General features: G+C 33.4%; 1 protein-coding gene across 1 annotated transcript in view; it reads left to right on the top strand.

Annotated features, from left to right (window-relative positions):
• The first annotated feature begins 314 nt into the window (after window positions 1–314).
• Window positions 315–24252, top strand: part of LOC120950399 (homeotic protein antennapedia) — a 133835-nt gene continuing 109897 nt past the window's right edge. Inside the window, exon 1 of the mRNA XM_049608024.1 lies at window positions 315–639. The gene's annotated coding sequence lies outside the window, so the exon portion shown is untranslated. The remainder of the gene's footprint in view (window positions 640–24252) is intronic.

Here is a 24252-nt window from a genome sequence, read left to right as displayed (position 1 = left end):
ATAATAATAATAATAATCATAATAATAATAATAATAATAATAATAATAATCATAATAATAATAATAATAATAATAATAATAATAATAATAATAATAATAATAATAATGATAATAATAATAATAATAATTATTATTATTATTATTATTATTATTATTTTTATTATTATTGTTATACAAAATAATAATAATAATAATAATTATTATTATTATTATTATAATAATAATAATTATTATTATAATAATAATCTTTCTGTTCTTATCCGTTCTTTCTTTTCTTTTCGTTTCTTCCCAGCCTCCTTATCTCTTCTCACCCTCTCTTTTCAGGATTTATCTATTTCTTTCTCTCTTTAGCTCTCTTTTCTTTTTCTTCTATCAAATTTCGTTTCAGGAGAGCTGCCTTACGTACTTGGAGTGGTGATGCAGACCCCCCATTGCCCACCCGAACGATGCAGACCCCCCATTGCCCACCCGAAATGTGGGCGATAGGATCACAGGGTCCGCGTCGCACCGCGGAAAGCAGCGTAAAAAGCAGCAACATGAGACCAGATCGCCACAGCAGATGTGCGTCTTCAACCAGAGTGCAGCGCACGCACGAATCCGCATGAAGCAATACGCACCACAGCGCACCGGCAGAATTGGGTAAGTCGGGTAGGAAGATGGAATACGCTCACTCCTCGTTAACAAAAAAAAATCTGCGCCAGGGGGACGGGCTTGTCTCCCATTCAAATTGGCGCTAGAGAAAATTCACCTATCTTGGGTCAAAGGTTAGCAACGACAATAGCATGGTAGCTGAGTTGCGCGCAAGGATACTGGCTGCCAACCGGTCATTCTACAGCCTGAAAATCAGTTCACCTCAAATAACCTGTCGTGGCGGACGAAGCTGGGACTATATAGTACCTATATAGTACCGGTAATCACATACGTCTCTGAGACATGGACATTGTCCAAATCTGACGAAGCCCTCTTAGCCGCGTTCGAGAGGAAGATGATATTTGGAAGGATATTTGGCCCCGTATGTGTGGAAGGACAATGGAGGAGCCGCTATAATGACAAGCTATACGAGATGTACGGCGACCTCACTGTCGTGCGGCGTATAAAGCTCGCCAGGCTCCGGTGGGCTGGCCATGTTCTACGCATAGAAACAGACGACCCAGTCCGTAAAGTCGTCCGTCATTAAGGCCGGGATAACGGACTGGAAGACAAAGACGCGAGAACGTGAGCGGTTTCGGACACTCCTGAGGCAGGCCAAGACTGCAAAGCAGTTGTAGTGCCGGATAAGTAAGTAAGTAACTGTGGCTATTAGGAGACGGTTATAACAGCTAACTTACCAAATACGCAGTCTACAGGCCTCAACCCTATTAAGCATTTATGAAAAGTTTCTTAAGCTAGTCATACAAATTTTGAAACTTTATGGAAAGTAGTTCGGGACTCATGGAAAGCTATTTCTATAGCTCATTTCGTTAATATTGCTTTTATTTTGAACACAGCCTTTTGAAGTTTTACGGAATTAACCCACGGAAACAAAAGTAAAGTGAAATAAATAGGTATGCAATATAGTTTGATTTTATGTTTTTGTAATTTCAAAAAATATAAATTTAAGTTATCTTACTTACGTGTCTTTGATATAAATCGCAAACGTACTAATATTTAGGACCGTTAACTTAGAGAGATATTCATGTTAAGGAAAACTTATGAAGTTGTTGCTTTGAACTTTCCAAGAAATCACCAAAAAAACTAGGCACCCTTCGTTCATTATTTTTTATGAACTGTCGTTCAAAAAAGTATTTTAGAGAATTTCGGCTGCCAAATCGATTATGCACCTTATGGAATGTTCACCTTAGAGAGGACTTGGAATATGAAATATGACGAGTCCGTCAAAATATTCATCTTAAAGAAACAATTCATCTTCAAGAGGCTAGGGTAACTGTACAAGTATTCGGCAGTGTACCTGTTTTCGACAGGGTAACTAAAAACGCGTAATTACGCAAAAATGCGTTGAAAATTGTCTCAATACATATTTTTTAAATAAAGATATGCTCATTTGTTATAAATATACGAAGTTTCACATCATTTCCTTGCATATTTTTCAAAATATCAAACAAAATGTGCCGAGTTCAACATGTTTCGGTAAATTTGCTGTCAGCCAATAGTTCTGCAGGTTTCATTATTAAGAGAACCAGACCACTACCACAAGTAAAGTGTGTTTTTATGAAAGACTCTATGGTTGTTGAATTTATACTAGCTCGCTTGGTATGTTTAAATCACTAAAAACAATAAATTATTCACTTTAAATGCTGCCGAAAAATGGTACGCGGTAAATGTTGATTTTTGACAGATCAATGATGTGGGCTCTTGTTGCAACTGAAAACAGTAACACACTTTTGATTTTTCTAAATATTCACGAAGAACTTGCAATTCACAACACTGCAATGCGTAGGTCGACACATAAAACAACATTTCTTGTATTAAATATCACCAGTTTCACTATAAATAATCCAATAACATTTGAGAAAAATAATAATTTGTGAGTCGGTCGGAGCCGTACTCTATAGCCGTCAGGCAGTCTCATTTCTCCAATGCCTACTTTGTTTGTAACTCACATCAAAATGACTGTATAACTACCAAGCAAAATGCCCAAAATAGGCAACATAAATTTACTAATTTAAGTACTTTTCAACACCAATCTTAGGAAAGTGAGTGAGTGTACACTTGTTTGTTTTACAATTTTGTCTACCTATTGGTATTCATTAAAACATTTACCGACTCGTATTCGCGTACTAGGACGCGAAAATAGGACCAAATTGCCGAAAATAGGAACAAAAACAGTGTTTGCATTTTCATGAATATCGCTAGAAAATGCATTTGAAACGGCAAATAAAAAATAGCACAACATAATACGATATTTTATCGCCCATAATAATCTCACAGTAAAAAAACAATAATAAACATTGTGAGTGTACGAGTTGTTTTAGTGAAACTGCTGCACTAACCTGCCCAATACTGGTACATTTACCCTACATCTTAGAGAGATTTCACTGTATCTGGATTGCGCGATCTCATTATTATTGAATTCATCTAGTTGATTCTGTTCATCTTTTATTAATAAGGATTAATAAGGATGCTTGTCATTTTGCTGACATTGTAACAAAAAATGGCAACCTTTTACACGCTGCGTTTTTAGTGTTTCTAGAGAAAAGGTTCCAAGTATTTTTGTCCTACTTTATACGTTCTATTTAAATAATTAACTTTTGTCAATTAAACAAAATGTAATGATCAAGCGTTTAACATTATTTCCTTATATATATTTTTTGCGCATCCCAAATAGATATTTCAAGTAAACTGTAATAGAAGAGAGTAATATTGTTTCTCAACACAAAATAAACCATGCAAATCATAAATGCTATTAAGTTAATAGTATTAACCATAGAGGAATGTTAATGAGCTTGAACGATTATGTAATTGATTCGTATGCTTTATACATTTTCAAAGCTGTATACTTGTACTTATGTACCAGAAAACATCTATGAAAATAATGCATGTATTATTGTGTGAAATCCATATTCCCATCTTTGTATGTCTTACTTATCAAAATTTATAACTGTTGATATAGACTTATTACGAAAGAAACTAATTTAGCTACGGGATTCTTCTAAAATGTAGATAAAAAGCAATCTATAATTTTTGAATATTTATTTATATATCTATGTATAAAAGCTTTTAAAACAATTAGACTAGGCAATAATCTATTTATTCAACTTTTTTGGTTTGTGAAAAATAACACATATGTCTATAAAGCCCCCGTTGAAACGTCAATTAAATAATTAAAACTTTTCAAAACATCTCTGCTGTTTTCAAACGGCGTAGCATCTTTGCATGATTCTTGGTTTTTGTAAATGAGAGTCTGAACTCACAACTTTGTGGTTTACAATAATTTTCCTACCCATGAAATTATATAAGGTAGCGCTGTAATGTATCCGTGGGAGATAACGTAACAGCAATGTGCAATGTAACGATCTCAAATAAAAAGGAGAAGAAACCTTTAAATATTAAAAATAAAAATAAACAAGTTTAAAAGCCTTTTGACAGCTTCTGAGCTTTTTTAATACAAAAAAAAATCCTAAACACCGTGAGTATACTTTTATTGCTCCTTTGATTCAAATATTAATTGTATTTGTAGATATGAGTAGGGGAAGGTAGGTAAAGACGGACACTGCGGGAAAGATCAACACTTCTCATAAATGCATAAAAATGGTAATTTTCGAAAAAAAATCACCAATCCAGCATCCCAACTTAGAGTTAAACAACACATTTGAGAATATCTTTGGCATAATATATGCAAAATTGTTTAAATCCATGAAAAAAAGATGATCCACGAAAAAGATGGACTTCGAAATTATTGATTTATTTTTCTTGTATCAATTGGTGACGAAAAGATTCCTTCAAATACCTGCAATAAAGGTATTCCGAAGCTATAAACCAATGAGCAACTAGATAAAGTTTTGAAATAAGCGAGAAATGAAACACCGGTCAAAACAGTAACCATTTGTTATGCTATTACTTGCTCGACGCTGATGAGGCGCTTCACGAAATCCAACATCTTGTCACGACTTGGACAACTTAAAACAATAAAAAGATGAGACATTGATACGAAATCATTGAGGAATAGATGAGAAATTCTATGGGATTACAAATATCAAATGTTGAATTTTGACATGGTGGAAAATGGCTATCAAGAAGTTGCTTAAACAATACTGGGGTCGTGGACTTTTTGCGGAGTATTTTCCTGAAAGGAAGTTCTAGACTGTTGTTCTGTTAGCTGGAGCAACGTCAACTATTAGTGCGCGATATTTCATCAATGCTCTAGATGCTGCTTTTTGCGATATACTACAAGTATATCACACATGCGATATACTACAAGTACAAGAATCAAACGGCGTTGCAATTGACCTAGAATTGGTTTATGTACGTACCAGGACGTGGAAATCAATGGGATATGTTAAAATACTATAATTCTCTTAAATTTCCACGATTTGTACAAGTGTCCATCTAACCCTTCATGGTGACAATCTTTCCCATATTAGGTGTCCCGATACCCGATCATTTCAAAACTGCACGAAAAAAACATATTTTTAATTAATGAAAAAACACAAAAACCAATAGGCACTGAAAAGATTCAACATACTTTCTGATAAACCATAAGTGTAAGATAATGTATGCACAAGTTCATGGTCGTTGCATTTGTACATCCCTTGATTTTTACCATTTTCATTAACGTGTTCGTCTTTACCTACCTTCCCCTACACGTATCACCAGACATTGAACCGTTTATAACTTTACACTTTTGCAAAGTGAGTTGATGTATCAGGTGAGCTTATCTAGTACCATTTGACGTCTAAAAACGAAAAGAGGAAGAAAACCTGGGGTGACAGTTAGATCCATAACAAACTGGGTGATTTGATGATTTTTCTATGTACTTTTTTGAAAATCTATCCCAATTTTTCACAATGTTACACAATATTTGAGAACACTCGGAGGTCTGTTGAATTAAACAAATGGATATTTGCACAGTCACTCTAATAAGTTCCTCACTTTAAGTATGATACCGCATTTGGTTCGGTAGGTTCATCATCGGCTTTTTGTTTGCTGACAGAACAGGTTCAATAATTCTTGCCTATTTATCAGATTGTTCGAAGGAAATGTTTTGTTGGAATCTTGAAACCCTCAGATCTTCGTTTTAATCCAAGAACTGGATGCCTGTAAGTTTTTTTGTTTCGTTCGTCGTGCTACGCCTGAGTAAAACTAAATACGTACCATTTCTGTGAGATACCGTTTCAACTTCAAGACATACTAGATTTTGTTATGGAGCTGTCAAATTGTGTGTCGATGTATTATGAGGAAGAACACTATAAGCCTACATGATATACAGTGGAGCGCCGATTATCCAGGCTCTTCGGGACTCCACCTCGCACGGATAGTCAAAAAACACGGATATTGAGTCTAATAATTTATTTTATTTTCTAATTATATATTATTACCGTTTTTTCAAATATCCTCTTCAGTCCGCAATGTCACCTTTGTATTGAACTGCCATTTTTCAAAAGCACGGATAAACAGACAACCGGATAAAAGGTACCCGAATTAACGGCACTCCACTGAATACCAAAGTGTATGAAGACCATACGTATACGACCATACTATCCTGCTATGGTAACAATAAGTCAAAGAAAGCCAAGCTCACTTCTCCAGTGGGTACACAGGTAGGCCTTGACCGACAACGGTTGTTGTGCCAAAGAAGAAGAAGAAGAAGTAGAAGACCAGGTGGTTTCAAAAACTGTTTCATATGAGAAAATTTGAACGTCACTTTTTGACAGAACGGATTAAAAATTTCCTCAAAGAAGCTTTCTGGCGACTTTCCGAGTACACAAACATTCTTAAACTCTTGGTTCATTTCAATAAAATACCTTCAAAACACGTACAATATTTCTATACATTTTCATAGACAAAAGTAAACGACTTCAATAAAAAAGTGTAAAAAAGTGTACAATAAGAATAAGAATAATAAACAGCAAGTAAACTATAATGGAATCTTAGCTCATATTGTAACATCCAACCAAACTGCTAATCTTTGATTTAATATGTTAAGGTAATGATAAATAAAATTTCCCTCAACTCCCTCCTGAGTAGAAGAAAACTAAAAAAAGTATGCACTATTATTTGCATTTTAATTTTATGATAAATCATACAACGTCTGCAATAACAATATAGGTCGTCATTTTTGGGACTTACTTAAAATGTGGAAGATATCTGTAAACTCAATTCATGTATGACTTGAGTACAATGCTTTTTTTTATCTCTGCATGTTTTTCACATCGTAAATACCACTTTACCCCATCTGGGACGGATTTAAGGACGTAACATAACTATTCAAACATTTAAAAAAGTAGGGTTTTACATCAAAAAAATAATGTATTTAAACTTTGTCGATTTATCGTTGATTTAGCTTGTTTTTATTTGAACCATGAATAATTTGAAATAGTATCATACTGATGGTTTTGCTTTGACTGAAATTAACTGTTGTTGATCTGTGCATCAACTGCGTTGTGCACAGATAATACACCCGCGCGAAAACTGTGAAGGGGTTAAAAAGTGTAGTACAGTCTTTTCCCAAGTTACACGACATGCATACACAGGTATGCGAGTTACGCTCATTTTTATTTTTTGCAGCTTATATCAAATTAGTACCATTTTCTCCAACAATTCCCAAGTACAAAAAAGTTATTAAATTGTTACAATTTGGTAATCGGTAAAAAACAGAAATAACGGAATTGTATGTACGATTTGTAATAAATAAGTAATGAAGTTCACAAAAGTATTAAATTTATTCAAAAACAATTCTTAACCAACCATATTTTGGCTGTAATTCGACCATGGGCTATAAACGTGATATTCGACTCGAATATATCTGGAACACATTATACGCTTATCTCATGGAAAGACTCGTGAAAAACGACTAAAATAGAATGAACATTAAATTATAGATATATTTATTGTTTTGAAGTAGTTCTGATAATCATGACTAGCTTTTAATTCGTGTTTTATTTGTTCATTACACATTTTCATTGTTCGTGTTCAATCATTGATGAATGATTGTTTTCGAGAAAAATAGAGCATTCTCGCTTATTTAACGCAAGAGTTTTTTGCAGCACTTATTCATCTTGTTTTTGTCGGCGTCGCAATGGCTTATTTTTTATGAGATCCATTGCATTAAATTTCCTACTCGCTAAATTCTTTGGCATCCATATTTATCAGTATTATGATAATAAGTCTCGATCTTGAATAAATTTGAAATAAAATTGTTACGCCACGTCAAGCAAACGTGATATATTTGTTGATTTTTCCAAATATTTTTTTCTTCGTATGGCTTTTATTGTGAAGATTTTCGTACTATTAGTTGCAGTGCGTTTCCCATTTTGGTCACATTTTTTCTTCTTCGACGCAGTACCGCATTTCTGTGTCTTCCTTTATCAGGATTTCGATAGCATTTCCATGCTCCTTTTTGGCATTCCCTTATCTCCTAAGATGATCTTTTTTCCGTTTTCCCAGTTTCGCGATTTTGTTTGTTTCGTTCCAACAATGGGGAGAAAATTCCGCAATGTCATTTCCCACCATGTCCGTTCGCCATTTTCTCAAGATGCTCCTAGTAGTGCTAAGACTGCTAACGCTGAACCATCGTTCTCCCACATTTCTGACCAAAATAACTTTCTCGGGGAACAGCCTTCGGCGACGCGTTCTTCTAGACAGTCGGTTACTTGCTACCAGAAGTATCAGCAATAGATCTTCCTTTCTCATGAAAATTTATCGTTGTTCTTTGCAATTTTCTTTTTCTGACATATTTTATCTTTCTTTTCAGTATTCCAACACCCTCGAGTCATTGCCATGGAGATGGTAGGCAGGGCCACCAAGCTTCCATTTTCGTCAAATGTTTCGAATTTGGTTGGTTTCCCTCATTCTGCTTGTGTAGGGAAAAATAGTGTATAAACGGTATGAGGATGGTGCAATACAAGAGGTGGCAAGGTTTGCTACTCGGTATCCTTGAGATTGTTTCCTTCATGTGCCTGGTTATGTAATGGCAATGGCAGTATTTCTTCGGATAAAAGGATGTGGACCATTCGAATGTACATCCTTCGATCAATACAAGCTTCAGGGATATTTCCTCAATGTTTGCTGGCAACAATGAGTTGTGAAGATAGAGAAGGAGAAAATAAGATTTATTATTTGGTAGCACTATGTTTTATTTGTGAGATATGGTTTTGTTATATTTGGCTTATTTATGTACTAAATTGAATCAATTTGATCAATTGTGTCCGGTTTGTTTCTAGTTGTATAAATAATTCATTCAACGATATTACGAGTTTATCGATTCATCAATGAGGGTTTTAGAAAGTAATATGAATGTAAAATAATTTAATTTAATATAAATATAATATAAATATAACAATTTATTTCATAAAACTACCGTAGTCAGGTACTGTATCTAAATTATTTAAAGTGTTTACGGTATTGCATAGCTTTGCGTGTATTAATAAATAAATTCAAATGTGATTAACATTCTATTAAAATATTGTAAATCGGAATAAATAAAACAAAACACAGTTCTTTTTAATGTGTTGAAAAACATATCGTAAACTGTAGAAAATAACGTTTACTAGGCAAAGTGACTCGGAAAACCCTATAAAACATTGTATAGGATTGCTTATTTGGGAAAATATTGTATTGTTTATCATTTTTAATTCAATAATCTATGTTACTACCCTACATTTCACGGCTATCTGCACAAAATTAGAACCATGAAGAGCTTGCAAAAAATGTTATTATCGCTAACACATAAACATGACTTTATATTAGTATCTCCGCAACTTAATCCAATTAAAATGACACATGATTCTTTTCTAGAGCATCGCTACAAAATAGAACAGCATTGCACAAGTGTCTTGAAAGTCGACTATTAACCTCCACTCTTGAATCGTTTCAAGGGACACAACAGCATTCAATTTCATCAATTTAAAATAATTACCTGTAATTCAGTACGATAGTAAATGTTTTCAAATGTAAGACGAACAAGAGAAATTTTTTTAATATGGATGTAAACTGATGAAAGGTTGTACGAGTGAAAAGATTGCGAATATTATATTGTTCGTCATATTTAAAATCTATAATGCTTAAGAAATTAGAATGTATGGTTTCCAAGGGGCTAATCGGAGATTCATTCGAAAACTGCATCAACTTTTACAAAGCCAGACAAAATTGATTCCCAACCAGATCGTCCCCCATAGGACTGGAATATCCATGACACATTTCCTATGCCTTTTACAATTAAACATGTCTAATGAATGCATTATTAGGAGCGTACTAAGCCATATAGTTGTAACATGTACTTTGAAGATGCTAAACAGTCTTTAAAGTGGTAAAACCTTTAAAATGTTTTGATGTCGCTTATTAGATTGCCTGTTAAAACCAAAATTGGAGTTTTGATGGCTGGCTTTATTCAACCTGTAAACGTATTTGAAAGAACGTTTCCAAACTTTTTATTTAAGACCTAGGCTTCAAGATCTACTGATTTTATTAAACGCATGTTATGTCTTAGATGAAGGGTATACTGCCTATCCATGAAATACGCTATTAACGCGAAACGTGGAGAAACCGAGTATTTTTAATTGCTGGATAAGGCTTGGGACAGATCGAGTGAACGTGAAATGTTGTCGTTTTTTATACATTTTAATACATATTGATCATAATATGGCTTTTTTTCAGCAAAAGAAAGGAAAATTGTTTCGTCAACTAATTAGACCATGAAACATTTTTAAATTATGAATTTCTATGGGATTCTCCGCAGCCCACAATTTTTTATCGTGAATGAAGCTTAAATAGTTGAATTGAATTTCCTTTTTTTTGACGTTCAGTAAAACATATTCCGATTACAATTGTTTGTAATATAGCAAAAAATACGTTCGATTAAACTCGATCTGTAACCCGGGCTTAAGTTGTATCTCAAGGTTTTCTACCATAAAATATTTGATTTTCTTTTCGTTTTGCTCGCAGTAGTAGAATTAATCGACTGCATAGCCTATTAGATATGATTTCAAGTGATACGTATCATTCTCGTTTTTCTTTGGTTTTGAAACTTAAAAAAATCATTTTTTTCATTTTTTTTAAATCATTTTATAAAAATTATAGAGTTATCAATTTTTATTGTTTCAAATCAATATTATTTCTTCAAAGAACTGTCACATTCAGAAAACCGCCTAACAGGTTTCACGTGTTTGGACACTAGCTGTACGTGGAGAATCTTAAAAGTTGTTAGTCTGCACAAGTACTTTCTAAAGTTGTGTACTGTTCTAAAATTATCTTAGCCACACAGATTGAACTACAAATCGTCCCTGTGATGTAAAAACTTGTGTATAGGAAAGCCTTTCTTATATTGCTGATGGAATCTTATTGAAAGAATTGTTTATTTGTGTTTCTAGTATGTGGGCCGGTCCGGTGGTGCAGTCGTTAACTCGTGCGACTTAACAACATAACATGCCCGTCATGGGTCCAAGCTCCATACGTAGGACTTACTATCCTGCTATGGTAAGTCACTGAAAGCCAAGCCCACTTCTCACTACTGGATACAGGTAAGTCTTGACCGGCAATAGTTATGATGAGAGAAAAAAATGTGTAAGCCATGCTGATATTTTAATAACTAAATTCACAATTAACATGACAAATAGAAAAATTTCAATTTCTTTTTCAAAACGCACGTGTAATGATTAACATGGCATAACCTTAAAATAACCTTTGGCGCAAATTGCGTGCGTTTAAAACAAATCTATGCGTATAAAATAACACTGTTGAAACTAAAAAGATGCATTTTTTTTTCTTGAAAAAATGTAATGAAGGTTTTATTGCTTATAATGTAATGAAGGTTTATTGGCGTTTTAATAGCGCTATATTAATTCGTTGTTAAGTAAAATAATAACTAAATGTTTATAGTCTATTTTTCATTTTTCCTTTTTTTTATTCAGAACAATACGAATGCATATTTTGTAAATATCAAGTTGGCTTTCTTTTAAAATTCATGTATCATTTTATACATACTATTAATTTTAATGCAATATACTAATTTGTGTTTAACGGTTTACATTTGCACACAGAATTTACAATTAGGTTAAGCTACCATTTCCTTGCAAATATTTTTTCTCTGTAAAGATTTTTTTTGTTTATGAGTTCATAATATAAACTTCGTTCCTGTGAGATCATTTTAGTATTATTAGTGTTTTTTTCAAATGCTCTTCCAATTAAAATTTCCATTTTTGATATTTTTGCATTGTGCGGAGGGTTTCTATGGATAGCAGATTTAGTTTATTTGGATGATTGGCTGAAGTGGGAGATGTTCCTGTATGTTTAGGGGACATATGCAATTTCGGTGACTATTGTTTTTAAACAGGGATAAAGGCTTGATAAACGTGTTATGTTTGGAGGGTTTGCAATAAATTCTATTATTTTATTTGTATCATTAGGACTAGTGCATTTTTTGTGGTGGCTTCCCACTTTGAGTGCACCATTAGCAAGGAGTTTATTATTGGGGATTCAGAGCATTTTCCGATATACATTGAGACTGTTTTGTTACAATTTACTTTAGCTCCTGCATCATAGCCAAACTATTCAAATTAAATTTTAATATATTCGATTTTACTGCATAAGTTCGTGAATGCGTTAATTATATCATTCGGACTATTGCTAACATTTCCTAACTTGTTGATATATTTCTAATTGTTCTTCTATTTGGCGTAACGTCCTATGCGGACATGCCGGCCTATACAGGCTTTCGAGACTTAATTTCTAATTGTTATGAAGTATTTTTTGTTCATTCGAAATTTATTTCTTCAGAAAGATATCAAGACAACATTTGGAAACTATTTAATCATTATGATTCATTGGAAATTATTAATCATAACAATTGGCAGTAATTTTGATAGCTTATGTGCGCGTCAAACCTTTAAGATCTAGCAATCTTTTAACTAGTACGCGAGCTGTGTAGATGGGCCCTTTTTGTATTAAGTGAGTTTTATTACTTAATATGCATTCAAGACTAACATGACATTCAAATGAAAAAGGGAATCTTAATGAATCAATCGTTACGTGATACTAATTACTCTTGATTTTTTTTTTTTGACATAACCATGTCAATAAAACAAAACACATAAAACAGCAAAAAATTGATTTACGATTAATGTAATGTTTAAATTATTCCATCCGAAGGAGCCCTTCATTATTTCAAAAAGATTTTTTTCTCATATGCAATTTTATAGTGGACAGTTCATATCAACACTCCATTCAATAGCACGCGTCTAAATTATTATGTCAATAGACGACGATTTACCTCCTTCGCAATCGGGTTAGCTCATGTATGATTTTTTTTAAATGAATCATAAATATTTTGTCAAGAAAATCAAATGTGTGTATCGACGTTTTCAATTTTACAGTTAATGTAGTTTTTTAAGTATGGGAAATATAACCCGGAAGATACATATATTTCCTCTTACAGGTTGAAACGTCAGTCTGCGTTTGTCTGGTTGTGGGGTGTTTTACAATACTAGCCAGATGTTTTATATCGATCTTGACCCTTGGCTGTTGATATCATGTCAACTCTCCATACAAAACCACACGCAAAATTAGCCTCAGATGTTCAGCCTAGATTATTTTTAACCAGGAATGTATATAAACAAACGCCGATTAATGGCGACCTTGATCAGGCACTTTATGATAGATTGATTTGTGGTTTTTTTTTTGCTGAAAGTTTTATGAACATAGATATATTTATTTGTTATCGATACTTATTATGAGTACTATAATGCATTTCGAAAAGAAAACAAAACTATTTTAACATACATCTTTGTTTGTACTAAAATGCTGAAATCCTATATGGCGGAACGTAGTTGTAGGATACATCCCGGATTATAAAAATTGTTCTCTTATACTAAACATATTCACTAATAGCTTTTTTTTCTTCGTTTTGCTCGATAATTTATTCAAATTAATTTTTTTAACATCATATTTTATATTATCTATTCCAGCCAAACATTCTGTTAGATTAAATTATAGGTTCATAGTTTTAGTTTTAGATTAAAATGTTTAAAATTATTAGATTATTTTTGTAGATTTAATTATACAAAACCAGTAAATATGTACGAGCGTTGTATTGCAACGTATATGATACATAAAAAATCACTTCTTTCGTCCCATGTCCAACGATCTGGACAAAGCAGTGGCTGATTTATGGAAGGTAAGATTAATCAGGAAAAATAAATTGGTCACAGTAATGACTGAAGGCAAAGTTTGTCTCCTTTCCTGCAACCAACCATTAACATGGATTTTTTCTTCATTTCAAAACACAAATGCTAGAAAAGAAAATGAATGCTAGATAAATTTATAGAGCAAAGTTTTATTATTTGTTGAAGAAAACTTTTCCGAGATTTTTTATAGAGGAAAAGACAAAAGCATTCTGCGTCCAATTTTCTTTGTATCTTCAAAGGATAGAAATCACATGCGCTTGTTGCAAAAGAAACAATAAAAGACGGCGATGGCGCGGGCACGTATGTGTACTAAATTTTCCTTGAACTCGCGTAAATTTAATGAGAATTTATCGTCCTTTCCTGTGGATCATCATTATTCATCGTACTAGCGGCAGGTTTGTATGGACGAATAAGTCCCATGCAAATATGATATAAAGATGACAATAATGTAATTGAACATGTTATGGATGTAATTTCAATCAATCAATCTCGGTGTATGTTTATAACATTTGGTAAATTTAGATTTTCTTTTTCAATACGTTCATGAGAAGGATAAAACCAATTATTACGGTAAAAAATATACCACATTTATGCTTGGATAAATCATGCTTGGATTAAAGATATCTTGTTATAGATGATTAAAAAATCCAGGTTTTATTCGTGTATTGATATGTACGTCATATAATTAAGTTTATGAAAACTATCCTGCACAATTGCTGTGTCAACTATTAGCGCTTCGTATGCATTGGCGCTCCAAAATGGAATGAATGTTTTGAATATAAGATGAACAAATAGATAAACAAGTTTTTACACTTAGTGAGTTGTGTAAATGTTAGTAGCTGCTGAAACAATATGGCAGGGTAGATTACGAATTAATGTTATCAGCAATATTTATATTGCCCGGGTATAAAATTATTTGTTCAAAACTCCGACAACTTAAGAGCATTTCCTAACAAAATTAAATGAACAAATAACATTTTATTCAAAAACTAAACATTTTTTTTGGTTTCATTCATCAGTTTCTAGTTTTTGGCAACTATGAACCCCAAAAATTTCTCTAACAAATATAAGTTATTACTCAAACGGTTAGCTTTACAGTTGTTAGGTAATACAGGTGCTGCATATTGGCGTCAAGATCATCGTCGTAGTTTTGTGATGTGATAGGGTGCTTTAACTGCTTTGATTACGTTCTTCATACTTAACCCAGAAAGAGGATGATACAGTTTTAGATCTACTTTTCCTCTGGAACTAAGCGTAGTCATATAATCGTTTCATTCACGGAACTCGTAGGTTTTAGGCTCTCTATGCTTATTTTGTTCATAAATCACAGTTTGTTCATAAATCATTTCATGCGACAACATTCTCTCGTTTCTTTTTTACCTTTAACAGACTGCTTTACCAAACATTCGGCCATAGCACAGTCAATGCGTCCAACCTGGCACTAAGAAATGCTTCTTGATCATCTTGCAGCAAGGTTGGATGACAGAGAAAAAAATGTAACGTATGGTGAGGAGGAATACTCTACAAGGCCTTCGCAGAGCGGATGTTTTATTGTGTATCCTCGTCATTGGACAGGTCACCGTCACTGATGGCGTAAAGTTGTTTTCTGACTTATTATTTATCTTTTTTCTCGTCTTTGGGCCTAGCGACACCTTGGATAGAACCAGCACGCAACGATGTATTTTAATAGAACAAGTTGATTTCAGCATGCTGTAATGTCTGGGTTAAACATATACATATCCCAAAACAGGTATACATCCAAACCATTATCATTAACCTTGACGTGTTTGAGCAATAAACATTAAATTTGCAACATTGCAAACTATTATATAATGTGACACTGCAAACAGCCACCTAATAACGTTTCCATCTCTTTTGAGACACTTGTTCTTTGTAATGGTGATTTTTTTTCTGCCCTAACCCAAAATGAACCTTGAGTATAGCGAAGGTCTTTGACCAAATAAAAAGATGCTTTGTTCAAGACGATGGTAATGATTTTCTGTAGAGGTATACTGTAATATTTAATGTCACCTGCAAAACAAAACCATTATTTAAAACATTCAACGAATGCGTACTATTTTTTTAATTTAGGGTTTTTTATAATCGTAACACATATAGAGTTATAAGCCAAGTCATTTTTTCATTGATTTCTTCAAATTAAACAACCGACGTAAATTGTACAATGCTTCAATTCTATTCTTATCTATTTATCTTATATTATCTATTACAATAAATTTTATTATATTCTATCAATTTAATAGAATTGTTTTATGATCAACATGCTAATCTACTAATCTGATTCTATAGAAAATGTTATTTGATACCAAAAGAGACTTTTTTTACCTAAACCATCAGGTGAAATAATGGTCATGAATAAATAGCAAGCTGTGGTCCAATATTTATTGTCTACCCCACATTAGATGGGTGGGGGGAAGAAGATTGCAGGAATGGTAAAACAAATGGACAAAATTTCAAGAGCAAAAGATCGTTTTTTCGAGTGCAGCATCTGGAGCAGTAGGAAAGGTTTTACACATCTAGGGTGTTATAGTTTGAACCATCGGCCAAGAAGAGCCATGAAAGCTTGTATACATTTCATCCTATCCATGACGTGTGAGTATTTTGCATTGGTGTGCGTAGCTCGGGTTTTCGGGGGAAGAGTTTCGAATTTTATGGGGTATGCTCATTTTGTCGAGAATGGTAAGGAGTAGATTCGAAAGGTGTTTGCCCTAAAAATATCGGAAGTACGATTGGTTCGGAATCGGTGAGGCGTGAGTGAGACTCTGGCTAAACAGTATAGCAACGATGCAGTAGGCACGAGAATGAACAAGGGGAATGCGGTTGTTTCTGAATTAAGGAGGATGAGTTCCCGAGAAGATCGGAACCGAGAAGAGAGTGTGTGCGTGTGAAACAATATTTGCTGTTATACATTATTTTCCGTATAGCATGAGGGATTACATTGTGATTTATGAAGGATCCCGAAGATATATGGTGAGAGTGTGTCGGCAATTTTTATTTGAAATTTTTCCTGCAGGCCACCCGAGACTTGACTCGAAGGGGGACTAGTAGTAAAAGAAACAAAAGGAAAACAAAGTGAAAGATGCATACAGTGTCGGGGAGTCTTGCACGTTTTCTCAGCTCATGTTATGTTTTCCAAATATTCCTCAACCTTAATTTTCATTTTTTTTAAATATTTGTTTTCAAATTTATTTTCAACCTATATTCATCTATATATACTAACCATCCAATTGAATTATTAAAAATGGGAAGCTACTTTCTTTGTTTATTTTGTTTCAAATATCTATAGTACTTTGTACAACTTAGTTTATTACACTTCTGTTTGGTTGTCACAATAAACGTAATCTATCATCAATCAAACTCGCCTAATCGACTTATGAACTTGGCGATATGTGAACGATTGAGGTATACATAATAGGATAATTATGCGTTGTTTTGAATGATAGAAAAGTAGTGAATATAACAAATATAGTAAATAGAATAAGGAAAACAACACTCATGTAACAATCCTCCTTCTACTTGGCGTATCGTCCTACAGGACATGGTATTGTAGGCCGACTTACGAGACTTTTTAGGTAACACGTAGTTAAGTCATTGAAACGACGACTGTATTACCGAACCGTTCCGTATGTAACATATTTGAACATATTTATACACCATATTAAATCATACATAAAACTAATTTTGGTTTGTTAAACCATGAAAAAATTAACTTAGTTACTTCAAAAATCGCATTCTCTAATTCACCTTTTTATAACAATAAAAAAAAATCATTATCCTGATAAAACGTATGTATTTCTTAATTAAAAATATGTATAGATAATTAAATAATATTGCAACTAATAAAAATTAGGTCAATTAGGAAATTGACGCAAAGAACAATAATTTGTCTAAAAACGAGGTAAAAAGTAAAACAGAATCATTTTTTTCAATAAACCAAAAAAACATCTGTAATGTTCACTGCGGACTCGCTAAAGGGAATTTCATGCAAACTATTTAAACTAAATTTTGGAAACCTTTAGATATGTTTGAAATAAATAGTTTTTGGACATATCATTTGAATGTTATGATCATCATTTTAGTTGATGATTGGAAGATTTTATAATAAATTTCTTTTGGATAAAAAACAAAATAATTGACCCTGCGATAGCTTTTTTAATAGTAAATTAGAGAGGTTGTACAAGAAGCAATGTAAGGATTTATAGGAATTCCATATTTACGAGAACTACGCTACCAATTTCTGTTTAGATTTCGGCATATGGTTTGACAAAAAAATGAAGAAATACTTTTGTATAAAAATACGAACGTATGAAAATACCTGAAGAAATACACGAAAAATCATATTAGATTGAAAGGTACCTAAGAAATATTTATGAAATATATTAATGGTTTATACACTCTAAATGTTAAGTATTGTGACCAGTAGCGGTTTTTATCTTTATTAAGGGTGCTTTGAAACGCTCATGTGGCCTATCATTATTTATACATGTGTCTTATCTGTGATTTAATCATGTTTCATCACAAATTGTTGGAGATTGGTAAGCGTGTTTGTTCTTCTGGACCTTGTGTTGTTAATAATACAGTATATAAAACGTATAGATAGATATAAATATATCACGAGAATTATACAAGCCAAACTGTAAGATACATTTGGAATTTTAATTGATGGACGAATGTACAAATTTCATTTTTGTTGATCGATAGTGGTTACCAAAAGCGTAAAAAGAATTATGTTCCACCTTAAGTATGGGAAAAACACTCCACGTGGTGGCACGCAATCCATTATTTATGTTGTTCGGCAAAAAATGAGTTTTGATCGTGCGAAATGAAGTCATTAAATCAAATCCACACGCATAATAAAACAATTCAAAAGCAATACGGCCGAAGCCGTTCCTTCTGAATAAAACTAAAACAATTCAAAAGCAGAAACCCACTTCTTCCGATGGGTTTAGTTGATTTGATACACACTTGATTGTAGGTGATAGAACTCCATACTTTATTCCATTACGATTAATCATAGGATAATTTTACGTTTGCAATCAGCAATATATTTCATACTAGACCGTATGTGACGGATAACAGTTTTCTTCAAACAACAATCACAATCGCATCATACGCGCTAGTGTGTCACTGTATAACATTATTCGTATAACTGTGGAAGTAACAATGAATACTATTATGCAAATTAAGGAAATAATTAGTCGAAATTGTTAATGAATCACTAGCACAACCACAATATGCCTCATTTCGAATATTTTATACATCTTATCAACCTTCAAATCACCATTATTGTCTCATCGTACTGAAATAAAATGGTGTGATAGTAACGTTAAAAAACGAAAGAAGTTTCTACGTATATGTCTACGTGACGCTGGAAAATGTTTCTGACTCATTTATCATACTCCCTAAAATCCCATCCAAAGGGTCATTCTCTGTGCTGCTTCTAGCTTGAGTAGATCCGGCAAAGAATCGTAGATTGCTGGTTTCCGGGATCACAAGCGTTGCAACCACAGAGTCATTTTCGACAACTGTCCCACGAAACCGTTTAGCTTCGCTTACCGATGGTTGATGAAAATTTCACTTTCATGCTTCGCACGAACTACATCCTCAAGGTGTGAGAGAACGTATTAAAATGCTTTATAGCCAAGAGTCACATCTAACAGCTATCGATGCTCTTCTCTTTTTTTCTGTATAGATAGCTCACTTACACAGTCACAGAGTGGGGAAGGAATAAGGACAGCATGTCGAATTTCTAAAAGTGTCCGCCTCTCAAACTACATTGAGGAGGCTGGGGGCGGCACATACTTCTCGTTTCGTGAGTGTTGCTCGTGCTTTGTCTCACGGTAGGTGACGTCGCAGCGGTTGTGTGAGTTATTTGCGCCTGAGCTGTAAAATTTACGACGTATTTAAACGTATTGCTTATTGTATCGTATTTATGAGTGCTGAGTGTCCGAGTGACTAAGAGAGTGTGCGTCATTCAGTTTACTTCATGGAAACACCGTTCAAATGAGCGCCATGAAAGCAAACGAATATTCGCCCTCTGGGAGATTTCACTTCGATAATTGAGTTCCGAATCAAATCGTAGTAAACACAATTATGGCGATGTCAATTTCCAGTTAAATGATTTTCAAATCGTTCAAATAATGTTTACGACAGTTGCAAGTACACGCAATAACCTCCATACATTGATAAGAAATAAACCGACGAAGCTACCGTTAAAAAAAGTGCAATTTACAATGCATTGTGCATTGGTTTAAACTATCATGTGAGATCTCCATCTATTCAAATATTTCATTTCAGAACTAAAACGCCTGCTTGCAAATGGCATTCAATGCCCGTCGGGTGAATCCTGCTTGAATACCCCGTCGGTATTTTGAGAAAGCCAATTGCTTGTAGTTCAAACCAATATTAACCAATAATTCACGTTATTCAAGCCCACTACATCCCAGGCCTACACCGATTTCCTTTAGTTCATCTAATAAATTAAAACAAATAGAAGGTTTTTTTTCAGTCTCTAATCAAATCAAATTCAAGTCTAAAGACGAGCAGATATTGTAACATAATTTATGAAAACTTTAATTAATTTGCGTTCAGCCTATATATACATGCTAGACAAAAAAACTTGTTCTACATCCTAAAGAAGAGAAATTTAATTGTAAAATCAATATATGATGATCTTCCACGATTTTTTAAATAAAAATATTGTATGCGTGTGCTCTTTCATGTAATAAAGGCAAAATATCACCCATATATCAATCTTTCTTCAACATCAACCAACATTCAAAACATTAAGTCATTTGTGTTTTTAACAGTATGTTGTATTTATTCAAGCTATTGATAGTAGTCGTTGGTATTACCTGTCTGAATTATAAAATTACGTGACTCGAATGAGCAATGATATGGTTAGCGAGAGTGGGCTAGAGGGGGGCCCCCTCCAAATATCCGTATTCAGCTAAAACCTTACCATGAGCTAGGAAAGTGTAGCTTAAAATTGCACATGTTTTGCGTGTTTACTGCACCTGCATAAGTTATCAAGTTTAGCTATCTTTGTGGCTGATCGATTGACAAAAATATCAACGACGATGATATGAAACAGCAGTAATCGTGGTTAATCTTACATAAAACAATTTGTACGCACATCACATGCTTACTAACATGTACAGAGGTGGAAACGTTGGAAACGGTGGAAGAAAGGCACAGGAGAGTGAAAATAGCGTTGCTGGAAGATATGATAATTCGACCATGAGGTGAGAAAACAATACGTAATTAAAATTGCTTGAAGTTTTCTTTGCCTTTATAACGCCAGTCACGAAGATTCAGTACATGTTGCGTTTGGCGGCTGATCGACCAGCAATCCAAGAGTGTGAGGTTGTGTATAAAATGGACACACAGTGATTATTTTCATATTTAGAATGCTTTACGGCCTTTTTAACCAAAATGTTGAACAGCATGTCACACGTGAGAAGACAGGCTAAATTTAATGATTTATTGTTGTTGGGCTGGATTTGAGGGTGGTAGAAAGCTTCAGATTACTACTTTGTAATGTTTAACTTTTCGTTGTGTTTTGTTTCGAAGTAATTGCAATCAATCTGTATGCAGTATGCAAACAAGTCCAATTTAGCACTTTAAGTCAAACAATTTGCACATAATCACATTAACGCTCATGGTGGGCCATGACTTTAAACAAATATGTACATAGTGATACACGGAAATATGTGTCAATATTTGCATAGTTAAAACGAACAAACATATTACCTTTGTTTGCTTGTTTTTTATTACGGCCTGGCCGTATTAACCCCTTTGGGGGTAGTGTATTCCATATTACCTTCATGAATATATTTTTACATTTTTAAATATCTGTCAAATAATAAAGTTTTATTAACATTTACTTCTATTTACATTTTATATAAATTATTTTACTATTATTTGGCTCGTTTTCACTTAATTAATAATTAGTCATTTTAAGGCACGCATCAAAAACATTGAAAAGAAACATGTGTTATAATTTATAGATATATATACGACGTATGCGGACATTATTATTATTATAATTACCAATAATAATTATTATGAATGTGCTTTTTTTATACTGATTGATAATAACAAATTTCATTTTATATTATATTTAACAATTTCACATTACCTATGTTTTCACACCGCATATTCTGCTAGAGAAATCTGCCAAACACACTTTTTTGCATGGGTAAGGGAAGTCTAGCCACTTTCGGCGAATCTTTTTCGAGCAATCTAAGCTATCCATAGTTGGTTCGGTAACAACAATTTTTGCTTGCAATCTTTTGACAGGACGAGATAAATATCAGCTTTTTTCGTATTTAAACATTAGTTTACAATTGTTCTCAAGTCCTGAGTGTTCTAGCTTTGATTTATTGTGCATTTCTTAGTACAAACCCTATATATTACGCTTTATATAGTTAAAATACGGTAATTGTATCCAGAAAAGCTTCGTGGTGTGTAAACGCAAAAAGATTGGCGATTTTTTATTCCTTTTTTTCTCGTGGAAGGGAACAGACTCGTGAAAAAGATATGGCTTGTGAAAATGTAATTTTTAAATTTTGTTATGCGTTATTGCAAAAAAAAAAATAAATTTTAAAACATTAATGTTCTTTTTCCTGTTAGAGACGCATAGACAAAAATACAGGTCTATAAAATGTCAATAGGCCAAACTTCTTACCTCTTCTTCATTAAATAGGCTTAATAACTCAAAATGTGTTTGTATTAATTACTCATAAAGCCAAAAGGCGAAAAATTCAATTAATAAATGCAACTCTCCGTTTGATAAATTATTTCTCTTTGGTTTCGTTGGTGCTCATGGTAATGTATTTAGTAATACGATTCTTAGCTATATAAAGACAAACTTTTTCGATGCATGAAATGAAAATTTCCAGTTGGTAAGACTAGAACAATTAGAAAAGCAAGGTCAACACTTCCATGAGTTCTACCCTTTATAAATCACTAGTGAAAGCATACGCCACCAGTTACACGATTCTAATGACTACTGTACTAATACTTAGACGAAGAGTGTCGATGGGACAGTTGAGATACCAATTGATATTTTTCAAGGCTGCACACATACAACGTTGTCGGAACGCGATTATAATTGCTGAAAATTAATTATGGAACAACTGTTGATATTTCAAACGACATTGCGGAGGTAGATATAATTGTTATACTTTTTGTTTTGGTATTTTGATACTCAAAAGATAACTTTCCACGAAACGGTTGTTTAATAGCGCATCTTTCCCCTTGCATCGTGAAAAAGATTCGCGAAAGTTTTTGCGTTTCCATGACACAATTATTTTGTTGATTCGAAAATGGCGCTGTTATGATCGTATACACATGAACTCTTTTTTAAGCCATTGGAAATCACTAAAAACCTTTTAACGAATGTTCTCCCATTCGCAGGTATCCCAAAAATAAGTTAAATTGAGAATTTGTAAGCACCATAGTGCAAATAAAAAAAAAGTTGCTAAATTCGTAGAAAAACATTATCTGTTCTGCCTCGATTGTAATCCAAATCCTCGTTCAACTAGAACGTCAAACTTGTCTGATTTTGAATTTTTTACTCTTGAGCTCAAAATTAAATCGTTTTCTTTATCGTATCTTATCGTAAAGGCTATGCAGTTGATCCAACAGCACAAATCATCCCAATGTAAATATATTATATAACTAATCTATAACTATTATGAGACAATGAGACCAGGTATGAACTCCTATAGATTGATCTTTAATATTTGTTTTGTTTTGTTGGATGTTTCTATTGATAATAAATTGTGCGGTTGAACTTTTGCGTCGAACTACGCTACATGATCTTCAGTGATGAGTTTTCGGGTTCATTTGTGAAATTTTGTAAAGACTATTTTTTTAATTGACCGTATGAAAATATCAATAGCTTAATATAGTCAAATTCATGATTAAGCAGTTCTGACGTCACCTGTAAAATGTCAATCGTCATTTATTCTATTTTTGCGATCATGTCATCGCAAAAGCGCTCAAACTAAATAAAGCACGATGGGGATAACAGCGTGAATTTGTCGATGGGGATAACAGCCATGAACGAAAAATTATTTTGTGCCGCTTACTACTAATGTCGGTAATTAACAACACTGCTTGTGACATTGTTCTGCAACTTTCAAATATGTCATCCGTCTGTATGATAAGAAGGAAGATGCTTAGGTGGTTTATTGTATTGTTTTTTTTATTGTACTATAATTTTTATTAATTCGATTTGTCTGCCATGAGCTAACCTAATGCTGCTGCTATGCGTAAAGAAAAGATAGACTGAGAAAAAGCTAACTGTTCAGAAGAGGTAGTAAAAAGAACGGTACAAGACAAAGGATCGACGATGAGGGAGAGAAAGAAACAAACGATTATGTAACTTGTG

This window comes from Anopheles coluzzii, chromosome 2 (genome assembly GCF_943734685.1).
Source record: "Anopheles coluzzii chromosome 2, AcolN3, whole genome shotgun sequence".
Taxonomy (NCBI): domain Eukaryota; kingdom Metazoa; phylum Arthropoda; class Insecta; order Diptera; family Culicidae; genus Anopheles; species Anopheles coluzzii.
This window is presented reverse-complemented; position numbering and strand designations above follow the sequence as displayed.